This window comes from Nipponia nippon, unplaced genomic scaffold (genome assembly GCF_047370975.1).
Source record: "Nipponia nippon isolate SJK-2023a ecotype South Korea unplaced genomic scaffold, ASM4737097v1 scaffold_4, whole genome shotgun sequence".
NCBI classification, from domain to species: domain Eukaryota; kingdom Metazoa; phylum Chordata; class Aves; order Pelecaniformes; family Threskiornithidae; genus Nipponia; species Nipponia nippon.
Window position 1 is genome coordinate 88,009,290 of NW_028262358.1, and position 15,306 is coordinate 88,024,595.

Sequence of the window (15,306 nt, forward strand, 5' to 3'; positions counted from 1 at the left end):
CGAGGTGGGGGTCAGTCTCTTCTCCCTAGTAACGAGCGATAGGATGAGAGGAAACGGCCTCAAGCTGCGCCAGGGGAAGTTTAGGTTGGATATTAGGAGAAACCTCTTCACCGAGAGGGTGGTCAGGCATTGGACCAGGCTGCCCAGGGAAGTGGTTGAGTCTCCATCCCTGGAGGTATTTAAAAAACAGGTAGACGTGGTGCTTGAGGACATGGTTTAGTGGTGGACTTGGCAGTGTTAGGTTAACGGTTGGACTCGATGATCTCAAGGGTCTTTTCCAACCTTAATGATTCTATGATTCTATGATTCTACGAAGTGAGACAGAAAGCAAGCATATAAAATCAATGTCATATTTAACTCTGTTTCTTGGTCTTACAGATTTTTAATTTTAAAAAAAAGGGAAAAAAAAAAGATTAGCATCTCCCACGTGTGCACAGATTGGGCTGAATTCAGGGTTAACAGTGCTGAATTGTTCCATGATTGTTTTTTAATAGTAGAATTGGTATTATGTCTAACTATGACTTCAAGACCTGTAGCAAGGATGCTGGCTAGCTAGTGATACAATACCAGTTTGTTTTATTACAGAAACATGACACAGTAATCTGGAATAAAATATGTACCTTATGGGTCATCCATCAGTATGCAAAAAAAATATACATATATTTGTCAGATGGTAAAATAATATTTTTCAAAGTTTTATATTATAAGGAATAATATTTATGAAAGTTTACTTCCCAGAAGTGAAAGCATTGCTTTTTTACACTAAAGGAACTGCATACAAGAAATGCATGTATATTAGTCAGAAATGCATGTATATTAGTCAGTAATCAAATGCATCATGAAGTCACAGAAGGTACTGAATCATAGAGAGAAACATTAAATGAAATGAAGACTATTTTCAGTTCTGACAGATTATGCATTAGCTATTTGTTGCAAGAGTGTTGGAGCAGTGTATGTCGTGATGATCTACGCCTGCCACTTCTATGTAAGTTCAAAACCTGGGGAAAGGAAATCTAAACAGGAAATCTAAATATTCAGGATATTCTCTTAGCTTTAAATTCTAAAACTTTTATTCACATCAAAGAATAACTTCTTGCCTTTGTAGTACTATAGTCAGCGGTCACCTTCCACAATGAGGGACTTTCCAGTAGATATACACAGTGACCTGCATCTTTCCTACTAGTTGCTTCCCTGGTGCTTAAAGATAAGCAAATTAAATTCTATTCTCCTTCAAGGAAAGATTTTTTGCGAAGTTTATATGAGCTTAGAAAAAGCACCGAGGGCTACTGTGCAGGTACTACTTCCCATGTGTTGCGGTGCCTTCTTGTTTTGGGTGATCATGATCTCTAAAATCTCCATCGCATTACGTGTGCTTGTTGGCACACTTGTGCACATGCACACACACACAGAGTCTCTCATTAAATTTTCTTCTGACACCCCTGCTAGCTAAAAGGCACTAGAGCTGCCTCTGGGTCTAAGTGTGACTAAACTGGGTACAACAGTACAGAGCGTCTTTTCTAAATTTTGCAGTTTCTTCTCCTAAAATAAAACAACTCTGATTTACACTGGATGAAGATCTTAGTGTTGTATTTCTAGTAAAATCCGTCATATTGAAGTCGACTTGCTGAGGGAATGGGATGGTAATATTAAGGTAAAACCCTTTTATCCATCCTACATAGCCACATGGACAGTGGGGATTAGCCTGTGGGGTGCCTGAGCAGTGTGAGAGCGGACTCCCCACAACAGCTATGTAGACAGCTGAATAAATCACAGTAACTTTCTTTGCTCTAGTATTACTGGGTCATGTAAGTAGCAGGAGATAAAAGGACATGGCACAAATAGGTCAGAAACCCTCCTGACGGTCTCTTCCAGGGAAGCAGCCACTACTGCAGCCCACTGGAGGAGCAGATGTCCTGTTCCTCCTCCATCTGTGTCTGCAAAACAGAGGGAATTTCCCTTCCCTTCTCTTTCCCCACCTCTCCCACTCAGTTTCAAGGAAGAATATTAAAGCCCATTTACTCAGGATTTGTGGAGAGCTCTAATTTCGCCCCCTCTAAAATTTCTTTTCCTTTTAAAAGAGGACTGCAAAGAAGGGTGATCTGATATATTTTCAGCAGATCTCAGGTTTTGTGACCTTTGATGCAGCCTGGAGCCTTTATTATTGCTGAAGACCAGGTGTTCATCCTGCACTTCAGCAGCCTCTGAAATTGTCAGCTATAAGGAATTGGTGACACTCTTGAAATCCCTGGCAGAAGCATACAAAGACACTGGAGAGGTTCCAGTATGATACGTGCTTTCCAAAGCTAATACTTTTCAAGTGTCCTATCCCTTTGTCTCTGCTTTGCATCGTTCATTCAGGGATAACAGCAGTGTTAACAGCGAAGTAAAGCCACAGAGTTAAAATTAAATTGGTGAAGCTGGGGCTAAGATTCATCTTAGAACACTTTATGTGCCCACACCATGGATATTTGTATGCGAGCTCATTACCTGGCTTTCCTTTATTGTCAAGGGAGAGAAATACGTGGGATTCATCTGATGTTTTTGAAGACATCTATTTTATGATAAGATGGATTGTACCTCAGAATTGCCACTTCTTGGCTAGAAAGCAGATAAATAGCTCAGATGGATGTCCACATTTCAACCAATGAATGACATTCCTAGAGCTAGATCTCCATCTCTTCAAACTTGTGGTATTGCCAGTGCAATGTACTCTGTTGTAATGATGACAGGAGTGTAAATGAGAACTAAAACCATACGTAACTTTGAAGAAGGGTATAAAATGTAGACACAGCCAAAGACAAGGACATCACTGGAGAGCAATGTTTCTGCAATGATATCATGTTTCGCCAGTTACAGGTGTCTAGCTTCTTTTCATTTTTTATTGGTTTTGGTTTTTTTTTTTCCCGGTGATTATTTTTCTGCAAAAATTTCACAGTTTACTCTTTTCAAGACAATACTTACATGTTAGTTACTGTAAAAAGCAATATGAAAGTATTCCTTGTTTAGGTAACCTCCTCTCAAGAAACTATCCCCAAAGTATCCTCAACTGATTTCAAGTTGAGTATGACTCAACTAATCTTTTATAGATCATTAAATGTTAAGTAGCTGGTTTTTTACTTGTGCCTCGAGTGAGTGCTTGAAGCAGGTTCACTGCAGGTTGTATTATTGTTTTAAGAACACTCTATTTTATATTCTTTCCTGGCAATTTTTGTAATTTAGTATTGTCCTTTTGGGAGGACAAAAATACAATGACCCAAATACAATGACCCACAGAAATACAATCATAGAATCATAGAATCGTCAAGGTTGGAAAAGACCCTTAAGATCATTGAGTCCAACCATTAACCTAGCACTGCCAAGTCCATCTATACCATGTCTTCAAGCACGGTATCTATCCGTTCTTTAAATACCTCCAGGGATGGAGACTCAACCACCTCCCTGGGCAGCCTGTTCCAATGCTTGACCACCCTCTCGGTGAAGAAGTTTTTCCTAATGTCTAACCTAAACCTCCCCTGGCGCAGCTTGAGGCCGTTTCCTCTCGTCCTATTGCTCGTTACTAGGGAGAAGAGACCGACCCCCACCTTGCTACAGCCTCCTTTCAGGTAGTTGTAGAGAGCAATAAGGTCTCCCCTCAGCCTCCTCTTCTCCAGACTAAACAACCCCAGCTCCCTCAGTCGCTCCTCATAAGACTTGTGCTCCAGACCCTTCACCAACTTTGTTGCCCTCCTCTGGACATGCTCCAGCACCTTGATGTCCTTCTTGTAGTGAGGGGCCCAAAACTGAACACAGTACTCGAGGTGCGGCCTCACCAGTGCTGAGTACAGGGACACTATCACCTCCCTGGTCCTGCTGGCCACACTATTCTTGATACAAGCCAGGATGCCATTGGCCCTCTTGGCCACCTGAGCACACTGCTGGCTCATGTTCAGGCAGCTGTCAACCAACACCCCCAGGTCCTTTCCCGCCAGACAGCTCTCCAGCCACTCCTCCCCCAGCCTGTAGCGTTGCATGGGGTTGTTGTGACCAAAGTGCAGGACCCGGCACCTAGCCTTCTTGAATCTCATGCAGTTGGCCCCGGCCCATCGATCCAGCCTGTCCAGGTCCCTCTGCAGGGCCTTCCTACCCTCCAGCAGATCGACACTTCCACCCAACTTGGTGTCATCTGCAAACTTACTGAGGATGCACTCGATCCCCTCATCCAGATCATCAATGAAGATATTGAACAGGACTGGCCCCAACACTGAGCCCTGGGGAACACCACTCGTGACCAGCCGCCAACTGGATTTGGCTCCATTCACCACTAGTCTCTGGGCTCGGCTGTCCAGCCAGTTTTTAACCCAGCATAGAGTGCACCCATCCAAGCCGTGAGCAGCCAGCTTCTCCAGGAGAATGCTGTGGGAGACTGTGTCAAAGGCCTTACTAAAGTCCAAGTAGACAACATCCACAGCCTTCCCCTCATCCACTAAGCGGGTCACCTTGTCATAGAAGGAGACCAGGTTAGTGAAACAGGATCTCCCTTTCATGAACCCGTGCTGGCTGGGCCCGATCCCTCAGTTGTCCCGCACTTGCTGCATAATGGCACTCAAGATGACCTGCTCCATGACCTTCCCCAGCACCGAGGTCAGGCTGACAGGCCTGTAGTTCCCGGGATCCTCCTTCCGACCCTTCTTGTAGAGGGGCGTCATGTTTGCTAGCTTCCAGTCATCCGGGACCTCCCCGGTTGACCAGGACTGCTGATAAATAATGGAGAGTGGCCTGGCCAGCTCCTCTGCCAGCTCCCTCATTATCATTACAATGACCCCCAGAAGTACAATGACCCCAAAGCCATTCAGAAATATTATCTAATTCCTTATTTGCTATGTATGTTACATGGGGAAGAAATGCTTATTTATCCTTGCTTTGAAAAAAACACAACCTGAAGATGCACATGCACTTGAACAGATATCTCAGCTATATGATTTCCCCCTAAAATACCAAAAGAAGTTTCTTGTTGTTGTGGATTGAACATGAGCCAGAACCAAGTTTATGGGCTCACAGTGCTTAGCAGTCATGAAGAATCCACCTCATCCAATTGTTCAAAATCAGCAAACTTCAGTGCAAAACTTCAAGATGGCTCAGTGAGTTTCAGAGAGAATTTTTACTTGTTTATAGCTTTGTGTGTCAGGGTTGACAGCAAAGGTTATAATTAAACCTGACTTCCAGGCCTGTGAATAGAGAAATTTCTGAAGGTTTTGATAAACCTCTACAGCAATGCGAATGACAAAACTGTGATAAAAAACTATTATTGTATCTGGCTTCTTTGGATTCCTGCATTTGTGTGGGATTTGGCATCGTAAAGAGAATGTGCTTGATTTTCCTGAAGATTTCTGTCTTCTTTAACCCCACTCTGTCTCAGAAGAATCATGTCATTCTTACAGAGCCTTTGTGCAAGGTCTTACACTTATTGTAATTCGGACCAGTGATTGTGAATGAATCCTGTTAGACCCAGGTTCTTCTTTTACATCTGCATCAAACACATGGAGAAAAATCTGCCAAATTTTAACATTTTATATTCTGTACTTTTATATAGCCTCCTCTTACATTCTATGCTCTCGTAAAGCATCTATATGAAAACCTTCTACAGGACTACTGGGCCAGAGCATGGCTGAATTGTAAGACAAGGCAAGCAGACATTAACTCTCCAAGGCAATGAGTGCAGCGAATTGTAAGCGTGTGAGGGATGCATGGGCAAGGGTGCCTGCATCTGTTTTATTTGAGTAAAAAGGTGTTACCTCATGATCTTTTGCTGCCAGTGCACAAGGAAAAACTAAGCTTGAAGAATTCTGTTTTTCTCAGTTTGTGAGCCAGTGATACAGGAGCAAACATATTTTTCTTCCTTTGGAATTTTTTGAGGCAGTTCAATAACATTTCAAGGATGTCTGAGTGCAGTGAAGAACCAACACACTGAAAATCAGAGCATGCAGGGGCATTCCTGCGTTGTCTCATATCATCCAAACAGTCTAAATGCTATGGTAATCTCTAACAGTTTGAATTAACTCTACAGACTGCTCTGGCATTTTAAATAAAGGCTTACCACATAATTTAGGCCTAGCTTCATCAATACGGCTGAGCTATGGTCTATTTGATGCATTGCAGTGACCACTAAAACTCTCTTTGGTGCCAGATACAGGTTAGAAAAACCATGATGAGGGGCTGCAGTGTACCCGTTACTGTCATTCATGGTTGAGATCTGCCATCTTTCCTACCCAAGAGCTGGAAAGAGACAGCATGCCATCCATATATTGGTTTTATGCCAATAGAAATACTTGTGGGATGATCTTGGTGGGTTTCCCGATCCTTTACGGGGCAGGAGTGGCATGAAAGGGCGGCAGCAGACTGGAAATCCAGCCCCACTATTCCGCTCAGTTCTTTGTTTGCCAATGTACATCGTCAACAGCTCCTATTAATCTTCAAAAATGGGTGGTTTAAATTAATAATGATGTTGACAAGATGCAGTCTAAATGAGTTATTCCACTTCATTACATCTATTCCAAAGTCATTATCGGAGATCAGAATGACAATCAAGCATTCTGGATATCAAACTTTCATAATGGATTCAGTGAACCCTCCAACGTCACTCTTGAGAGAGAAAGAGCAGTTCATCCCTATTGAAAAATTAATTTATTTAATGATGATACTACTATTAATGTACATAAAATGCATACATTCCAGGTTTAAGGGAATGGTGTGCACCTTCTGTTTTTTTCATGAGTAGTTATCAAATAGCTTTATAATTCTAGTGAAATTCAGTGTAAGTAAAAAGCAGTGTCTAATCCAGACATACAGAAAAGGCTGTTTATTCTTATGAATGCTTCCTAAAGAGACATAAATGCATATCATTTATTATTGAAAAGACATATAAATATGTTAGCATTATGCAGTGGGTTAGCCTCCCTCTACAATAGTCCCACTCAAACTCATCAAGATGAAACACCCACAAATACTGAGTGTTCTGCCCTGATCTGCCAAGTCTGACACTGTAAATGCAAAAAAGATGCAAAAAGATAAACTTCCGTATTCTCCATTTTAAGTACAGCCGTAAGACTCATTAACTGCCATTTAAACAGCTGAAAGACACACATATGCATCCATGTGCTTATTCATACTGTTTGTACACCAAAATATAAATGGAGTATAACATGACATATGTATTTTCTATATGACATCCTTGCTGTGTCTTTTTTAATTATTTTTTCACCAAGCTGCGTTTTCCTGCCCATTTTTAAACTTATTGTTTAGAGATTTACTAGCAGAATTGTTTCACATTGAACAAAGATAGCCCTTCATTGATTCTGCTCCTTAGGTCTCTAGCGCCGCAAACAGCTTATTATAGAAGGTCTCTAGCAGTGCCAGCAATGTGGTAAGCACTTCCTTGACATAAAGAGAAGGCAGTCCCTGGGGGTAATAATACTTACCTTCCACACAGTGAAGTGGGGAGGTTAAATTAGCATTTGTGAAGTACTTGGAGTTCTTTGAATGGAGGACGCCATAGAAATGAAGGCTAAAGCAAAGTACATGTGAAACAAAAATGTCAACAATCAATGCTGTTCAGTAACGGCCATAATTTTTCTATTAGCAACACATGGAAATGAGACTCATGCTAGATCTGGATCAGTTATTAGTTTAGACTGAAGTCTTCCATATAGGCACCTAATTATATACCCAGGGATATGAATAAGTAGCCCAGTAAACGTGGTCAGAAAGGCAATCCCTGTCCACATCTTGGTCCCAATCCATGTTTGCTTCCAGAAGCTGTTCCTCTCCTTCAAGCACAAGAATTTGTAATCATCTTTAGCCTCCTGCTCTTGCAGGCTCTACTATGCTTTCTTTTTCTGCCCTTACTCTGGGAGAATCTGATTATCAAGACACTTCCCTTATCACAGTTCCTCCTAGAGATCATTTTCACCATTCTGCCCATCAGAAGCAGCATTTCTTGATGAAATCATGCATGCTACATATATAAGTGTGCATGCTTAACAGCATTGCATTTTCTAGTTCTAGCCTTGAATTCCTTCCTTCAGCCCAAACTTAACACAATATTAGCTCCCACATATGTCATTTCTAATCTGAGGCAGGGTCAATAACTTGCTCCTGTCAATCTTTAGATCTTAAAACAACAACAACACTTTCCAAAGCTGCAAGATACTCATAGTACCACCACTTCCAAGGCGAGCGCTGGCACTCAGCACTTGTAGAAAACAAGATGTCTCATCAGATAGCTAAACAAAGATTGAAAAATCTCAATAATATTGGGGTCATTCTTCTCATAGGCTGAACTCAGTGTCTCATCAGAAAATGTTTGGCTCTTTTTCTGAACACAAAGCAATTAAGGGGTAGTTGTTTTCCTCTTAGAGTGAGTATTCTACAGCAGCAGGATAAACAGTTTGGCTTAGTTAAAGATGATGTTTAATTTTTTTCATGTTTGGTATGTTTTTGTATATTTTGAGCAGTCAACATTGTTCTTACCCAACTGGACTAAACTCAAGATGAAATTAACTTTGATGCATATTCTTTAAGTACTATTTTAGTTTTCTAACTAAAGTCAGGTCCTGCACCTGCTGTGGAAATTATGCTTTCTTGTGATAGCCTACGAGGAAACATTCCTACCATGGTCTTAAGAATAAATGAACTCATCTGTCTACCCAGTGCCAAATCCATGACTGTTTTTATAGTGCCGATTTTCAAGAAGTTGAGGGCTGCTTTTCTGGATTTCTATTCCAGTAGAAGCAGCTTTGATGAAACGAGAAAATCATCCCACAACCAGAAGGTACAAGAAAAGAAATGGGGAATGCCCCATAGGCAAGCAAACATGGTAATCCTGCACTAGATCGAACTGCTGAAGGAAGAGCAGCAGTGTGCATCAGGGTTGCAATGGGCAATGCCTGTGCCCAATACTCACCTGCATGGTGTGTGTGTGCAAATGTAGGAGTGGCCAGTTTTCCTCCTGTGCTGGAATATATGTTTTTTCCAAGTAAGTGGTCATTATCAGACTGTACAGTGAGCTAAGGAATGGGAAGGGGAACTTACATTTGCACTGTTCATTACAGTTCTCTGTGTCAGGACTGGAGACTGCAAAGAGCCTGAGTATGGTCCTGCCCCTGTGAGAGCCAGTGGAAAATCTCTCTCTTGGCTTGGAGGCAGCTTGAGCCAACCATCCTGTGCAAAAGGATGCGTCTCTCTCTCGCTACAGAAATAGTAGCAACATGTACAGCTGGGGAAAAAAAAATGCCAGAAATAAAATCCTACCTCTTACAGATGCTCCTGACAAAGAAAATTATTTTTTGAAACACTGCAATGGGTTGCCCAGAGAGGTGGTAGATGCCCCATCCTTGGAAACATTCAAGGATAGGCTAGATGGGGCTCTGAGAAACCTGATCTACTTGGAGATGTCCCTGCCAATTGCAGGGGGGTTGGACTAGATGACCTTTAAAGGTCCCTTCCATCCCAAAGCATTCTATGATTCATTCTATGATCCTATGATTCTATTTGTCCTCTTCTGCTTCCTCTTTTATCAAATAGTTTAGCTAATTTGGAGAAGTAGAAAAATTCTTCCCCTTTATGGAAAGCAGCCTACAGCCATGGTCCCCATATGTCTATCATGAGGGGATACATGGACCTCTCTATCAAGAGGACAGAAAGAGCCTCCTAACACTCCAGACCATTTTCTCAAAATTCTTTAAAGAGGACATGAAAATCAGAATTTAAGCAGTCTTGTAGTGCCAGTGTCACCCATGCCATAGGTAGAAATGAAAATCACACCCCGGTCCTGTTGGTGGTATCTGATTATAAAGCCATGAGTCTGACCAGGTCTTTCCACACAGCATCACACTGGAAGTCCAAATATGTTGTTTGCCTGCTATGACCCCTAATCCTTTCTCAGAGTAAAAGCTTTCCAGCAAGTAATCTTATAGGATTTGCTTCTAGATATATGCATTTGACTGTATTAAAGTGTTGGTAATGATCCCAGTTTGCCAAGCAATCCAAAATCAGAAGGGGTTAGTCCTTTACATGGTTGTGACACAGTCAACATTGTGCAAGACCAGTTAAACGTATAATGCATGAAGTCAAGAAGAAGGAGTTGACTGACTACACCTCATCACCGAAATGGCCCTTAGGTTGCCACTGGAGCCCAGTACAATCAAAAATGTCCTCCTGTGGGTGGACAGATTTGGTTAAAGAGCAGCTTCAAGCCTGGAAGAGTAGAAGTGAGAATGTACCAAGCAATACTGGTCATGCTACCACTTCAAAATCATAGGTGAAGAATTTGGTCTTACATTAGCAGTCTGAGCTTTATACTCAGAGGCCTTAGCAAAATTATAATGTCCACTGAAAATACCAGAACTATTAAAAGATTAGGGATTAAGTATTGCTAGAAACATGGAAAAAAATTGGTATGATATACATATCTGCATATATAAGTTTTAGCATACATTCATGTATCTAATTGCCTAATCCAGCTTCTTTTCAAGTGAACAGAGGTCGTATTTGGTCATAAGGTATTACAAACCATAATCTCCTTCCCCTATTAAATACGTGCCTATCTTTTTTTGCTTAAAACGTATTCTACCCTCTGGGTTGAAAATTTTAATTTTATTTGACATGTACCTGACATCTATTGAACCTCTGCTGAACAAATCTGTCACTGAAATTATAACTTCAGAAATTTCTTAGCAGACTTTGACAATACTTTGCTGTTGCTTTACTGTGCAGCTGTGTATTTCTGAGCCTAGAGCAGCAGTAGATGGGGCACATGGTACATGGTCGAAAGCTCAGTCCTGAAGTTTGGATGGTACCACGCTTCCACTGACTGTGAGGAAAATGCATTTTGCTGAACCCCAGCAAACTCTTCCTTGTAGTTCAACTTCTTTCTACAATACACCAAGTTCTTACTTGGTTGAACCTGCTTCCAGGATGCCAAAAAACTCAAATAAACAGTTCATGTCACCTGGGAGAGCTCTTGAACAGGAGGTGGGTCGTCCTTCCTGGCCTTGGCTGAAGGCCCACTGTCTTAATAGCCTTTGCCTAACACTCCCTGTCCATCAGCTCCTGCAGATACTGGACAACATGTAAAATAAAAACATGCTGTAAATGCACATAATTTACTGAAAAGTATTCAGCACATTAAAGTTACTGTTTAACAGCAGCCTGTTTTTGCAGAAATGGACAATTTTCCACATAGATTTGCTACCAAGAGCCAGACAAGTAGGTGAGAGACCAAGCTTAGGCTTGAGGACGGCAGCTATGCTTGACTCATTTAGCACAGCAAAGAAATGAAATTGCCTTCTCTTGACAGCCTTTTCTTTTTGGAAGAATATAAAGAAGCTTTCTCCTTTGCAAATCATTGCTGACTGCTTCTCAGCCATAGTTTGCACCACTTGTTCTGCTTCCTCTCAATGTAAGCTGCAGCAGCGTTAATGCTTGCACTGGCAGAGCAGACAGAAGCCAGACAAGTGACAGTCAATGAAGCATCCCTGGTTCTCTACACGATGGCATAGCCAGGATACAACCACTATTGTATTAATATACAATTGTTACAATTGTACAATTACTGCAATTATTAATACAACAGCAATTCATCTCTAACAGCAAAATGCTGGCACTTTGTCAGTAAGAATAACAAAATAATGCAGCTTTATCAAAAAATGTTGGTTTTGCTTGAACAGAAAAATTTAATGACCACAAAGCCAAGGCAGGTTAAAAGTCTGTTGTCTGTTCCATGGATCACAATTTCTATGGCACATGGAGAAATGAAATCTGGACTTTATTTCAGGCAGCATCCTTCCCTCTTAGAGGAAATGATGCAGCTGTGATCAATGCCTTCAGAGTTACTTTGTGGTCAAAGACAGGACCGTCAATTAGTCAATGAGTAATAAATTTTAAAAGTCAATTAGTAGTAAATTATCTGGTTTTGTACACTCCTGCAAATCTGTTTCATGCTAATGTCTGTGAAGCCTAGCATGACTTCACCTAAATTGTTTGACAGATGTTCCCCTTCCCGCTATCAGCAGCTTCAATGGAATAGTAAATATTTGCATTTAAGCTGACCTGCGGACTTTCTTAAATTAATTCTCACATCTGTCTAATATCAATATAAAGCTTCTATTTCTACATTGAGTATATTAGAATACACTTACATATAGAAGCAGCAAGTTAGATAGCTTTTGGTACACAGACTTATTTAAATAAATCCGTAGAATAAGATTAGTGCTCAGTATAAAAGAAAAGGTAAAAAAAAAAAAAAAAGACCACTTTAAGCCCAGCCTGACTCTGTTGTGTGGAAGTGCAATTTACTTCATAACTCCAGACTTTTGCATTGGTGGCTCTACCAAGACTATAAAATTAATGACCAAAATCAATACCAAATAGTGAGGAGTTTCACAAGTACTGACTTTCATGATTACAGGACTTTTGTCCCATTTCTGATACATGTGTCCATCTGTCCCATTTCTGGTCTATTAACCTTGGTGTTATTGCCAGACCCAAGCCAAAAGTTACTCCAGCAGTAAAAATTATCCTTGTGATGTGGATAACTGGGTCCACTAATGCATCAGACAACAGAGGTCTCTAAGACTATATAGATTTTAAGGTTGTCCTTGTGGGAACCAGCATGCTGGATAAAGGGAAGGAACACAGCTGGTTGCTCTGTACAGAACAGCACAACATGTGCCAATTACCAACTTTCTGTAATCATCAATTCTGCACTGTGCCAATCGCTCCACATTCTGCAGAACATGACCTCGGTTTGACATAGTTTATGGACCAGTAAAAGAGCCTCTTAGCTATTCGTCGTATAACTTTCTCCCTCATATTAATTTTCTCCCTTATCTAAATAATTGTTTTAATTTTTGAAGTTCTTCAAACACATAAAAAGGCATTTCCTATGGGATGCAGAGTATGTACTCACACCTCCTAGCCTGTACCCTTACCACTGTGTATTGTTATTCTCTTAGATTCATACACAGGAAAAGTAATTCAAGTGGTCCCCCAAAATTTAATAAATAGTCTACCTGGGGTGTATGAACACATCCAGGCTACGTCCTTCTGGAGCCATAATTCTGACTGGAAAATTGACAGCCTGCTTTAATTTCTCATTGGTGCTTTTTATCACGGTAACCAAAGGAACTACTGGAACAGCTGCCATTAAAGAGGGTGAGCACAGAGGCTGAATGAATTGCCGTGGACAGAAGCCACACAAGACCAAGCGATGAGGTTATATTTAAGAGCAGAAGCATAGAAACTCACGTGTATTTCATAATTTGAGCATCTACTGGTGTTTTGCAACTTCTGCTGCAGGTGTCGTAGAGGGAGAATACTGCTACCTACCTGTCTCCATCAACCTGATACAAAGTCGGGAGGATCTCCTCCTTTGAAAAGTCCTTTTCTCCCGCTTCCCAGAGCTAAACAGATCTGTTCAGGACTGCTGCTATCACTATGGTTACAGCCAGCCTCTCCAGGAGCTCTGTTTGTACCACTGGCCCTAAGAGCAAGAGGGAGAAGCAACCCAACAGCGCTGGGCCTGATGCTGGCTCGGGTATAAATAGGATGGGGTCTGAACCTCTACCTGGGCTGTGAAGGCAAGAGGAAAGGGCATCGAAGCTGGCTGAAGAACTGGAATACCTGAGAGGAAAAACTGGGAAACAGGAGAGCAAATGGGAAAGAAGAATATAAGGAAATATGGTGAGAAAACCCTAACTTAAAGTGCACGAACCAGAGTCCCACATGCTTTACATCACCTGAGACACGGGCATTTGGGGTGCATAATTCCGGTGTGAGGTGTGATGAATCAGCCTCTAGACATGCCTGCTTCCCTTCACCTGGGTGCCTGAAGGTGAGATTAACACAGACCAACTCTTTTTTTCTCATTTCAAAATCAGTTAAGCAAAATCAGTTAAGTTTGAGCATTTGTCTCAAAATGGCTGTTCAGCTTGTCACTAATACATCTTCTTTCCTTTAGGGTCTTCATTATGAAGTTGAAAGCACAGTTACAAATAGCCAAGAAAAAACCCACAATTCTGGATTATTCTTAACAGCAAGAACCCTTTCCAACTGCTTATATGGCCCTCGTCTAGACTTCCCAGTGCATCCCACCAGCCAAGCTGTGAACCTAGGATTCACAGAGCCAGCACAGACATCTCAGGATTGAGTCTAAAACCACCTTGTCAAATGGTAACCCCAAGCCCCTGTCTATTTAGGCCTGGGCAGCTCCTTCCATGGTCTCTCCTTATTCAAGATGGTTCCTATTTACTGTGTGGCTTTGATTACAAACCCGACGTCCTGTTTGGGGGATTTTTTTGGGTGGTGGTTGTTTTTAAATCTAAAAGAAATACACCTTCAGTAGATCACATCCCTTTACTCTGACTTTTAAGAGTACTGCTGTCTTCTTCTTGTCTCACCCTCTTAAAGCATCTTAGGTTTTCACAAAGATCGTCATACACCAAAAATTCAGATAACATGCTTGTTGAGAATGAGATTTATCTGAAATACCTCTCGAACCTCTCAGGGTCAAGTGATCCTGGTTTTGCTCAACAAAATCTCTGCATGCGGTAGTCAATGGAAGTCCATCCACCGACTTTAAGAATAGAGGAGTCCTCTGTAGAGCAGCACTGACCAAACACGATACAGATGCAAATAAGACAAATTTTCATAGTGGTTTGTATTCATGACACTGGTTATTTATTGCTGAATACGCAAGTAATGGGAGATAAATTAACATCTTAGAAACACTTCTGTAATTGTAATCTTGCAATGTGTTCCTTTGGCATACTCCAGCTCAGGACTTAGCAACCTGCTGGCTTATAACCAAAATACTGGAGGATCTCTTTATTCTTTGCATTTAAATTCAGTTTGCAATACATATATTTTAACGCAATAGTACAAATTGTTTAACTTATCTTTTGCTTAAATATTTTGACAATGTGAAGATATAAAATGAGCCGAGTATTAACAATCATAGTTTTTTGCAACACAGACGAGAATTTCAGTGACAGAAACTGCTGATAACTATATGGACTAGTTCAGAAAGCATCCAGATCTTCACATTAAACTTGGTTCAGAAGATGTGCACTAGACATTAATAAAAAGTTGCATCACTAATTAAATACTTTGCCGAGTGTAAAGCTGAAAACTATCTTGCTTGCGGCAAGCCAAACTACTCTAAATTTCTGCTGGGTGAAATCAGCAAACTCCAAAAGAGTTTGTGTGGGTTTTTTTTCTTCTATAACATACCAGTTAAAAAGAAGCCTCTTGTCTTTTTGAAGTCAAGCCATT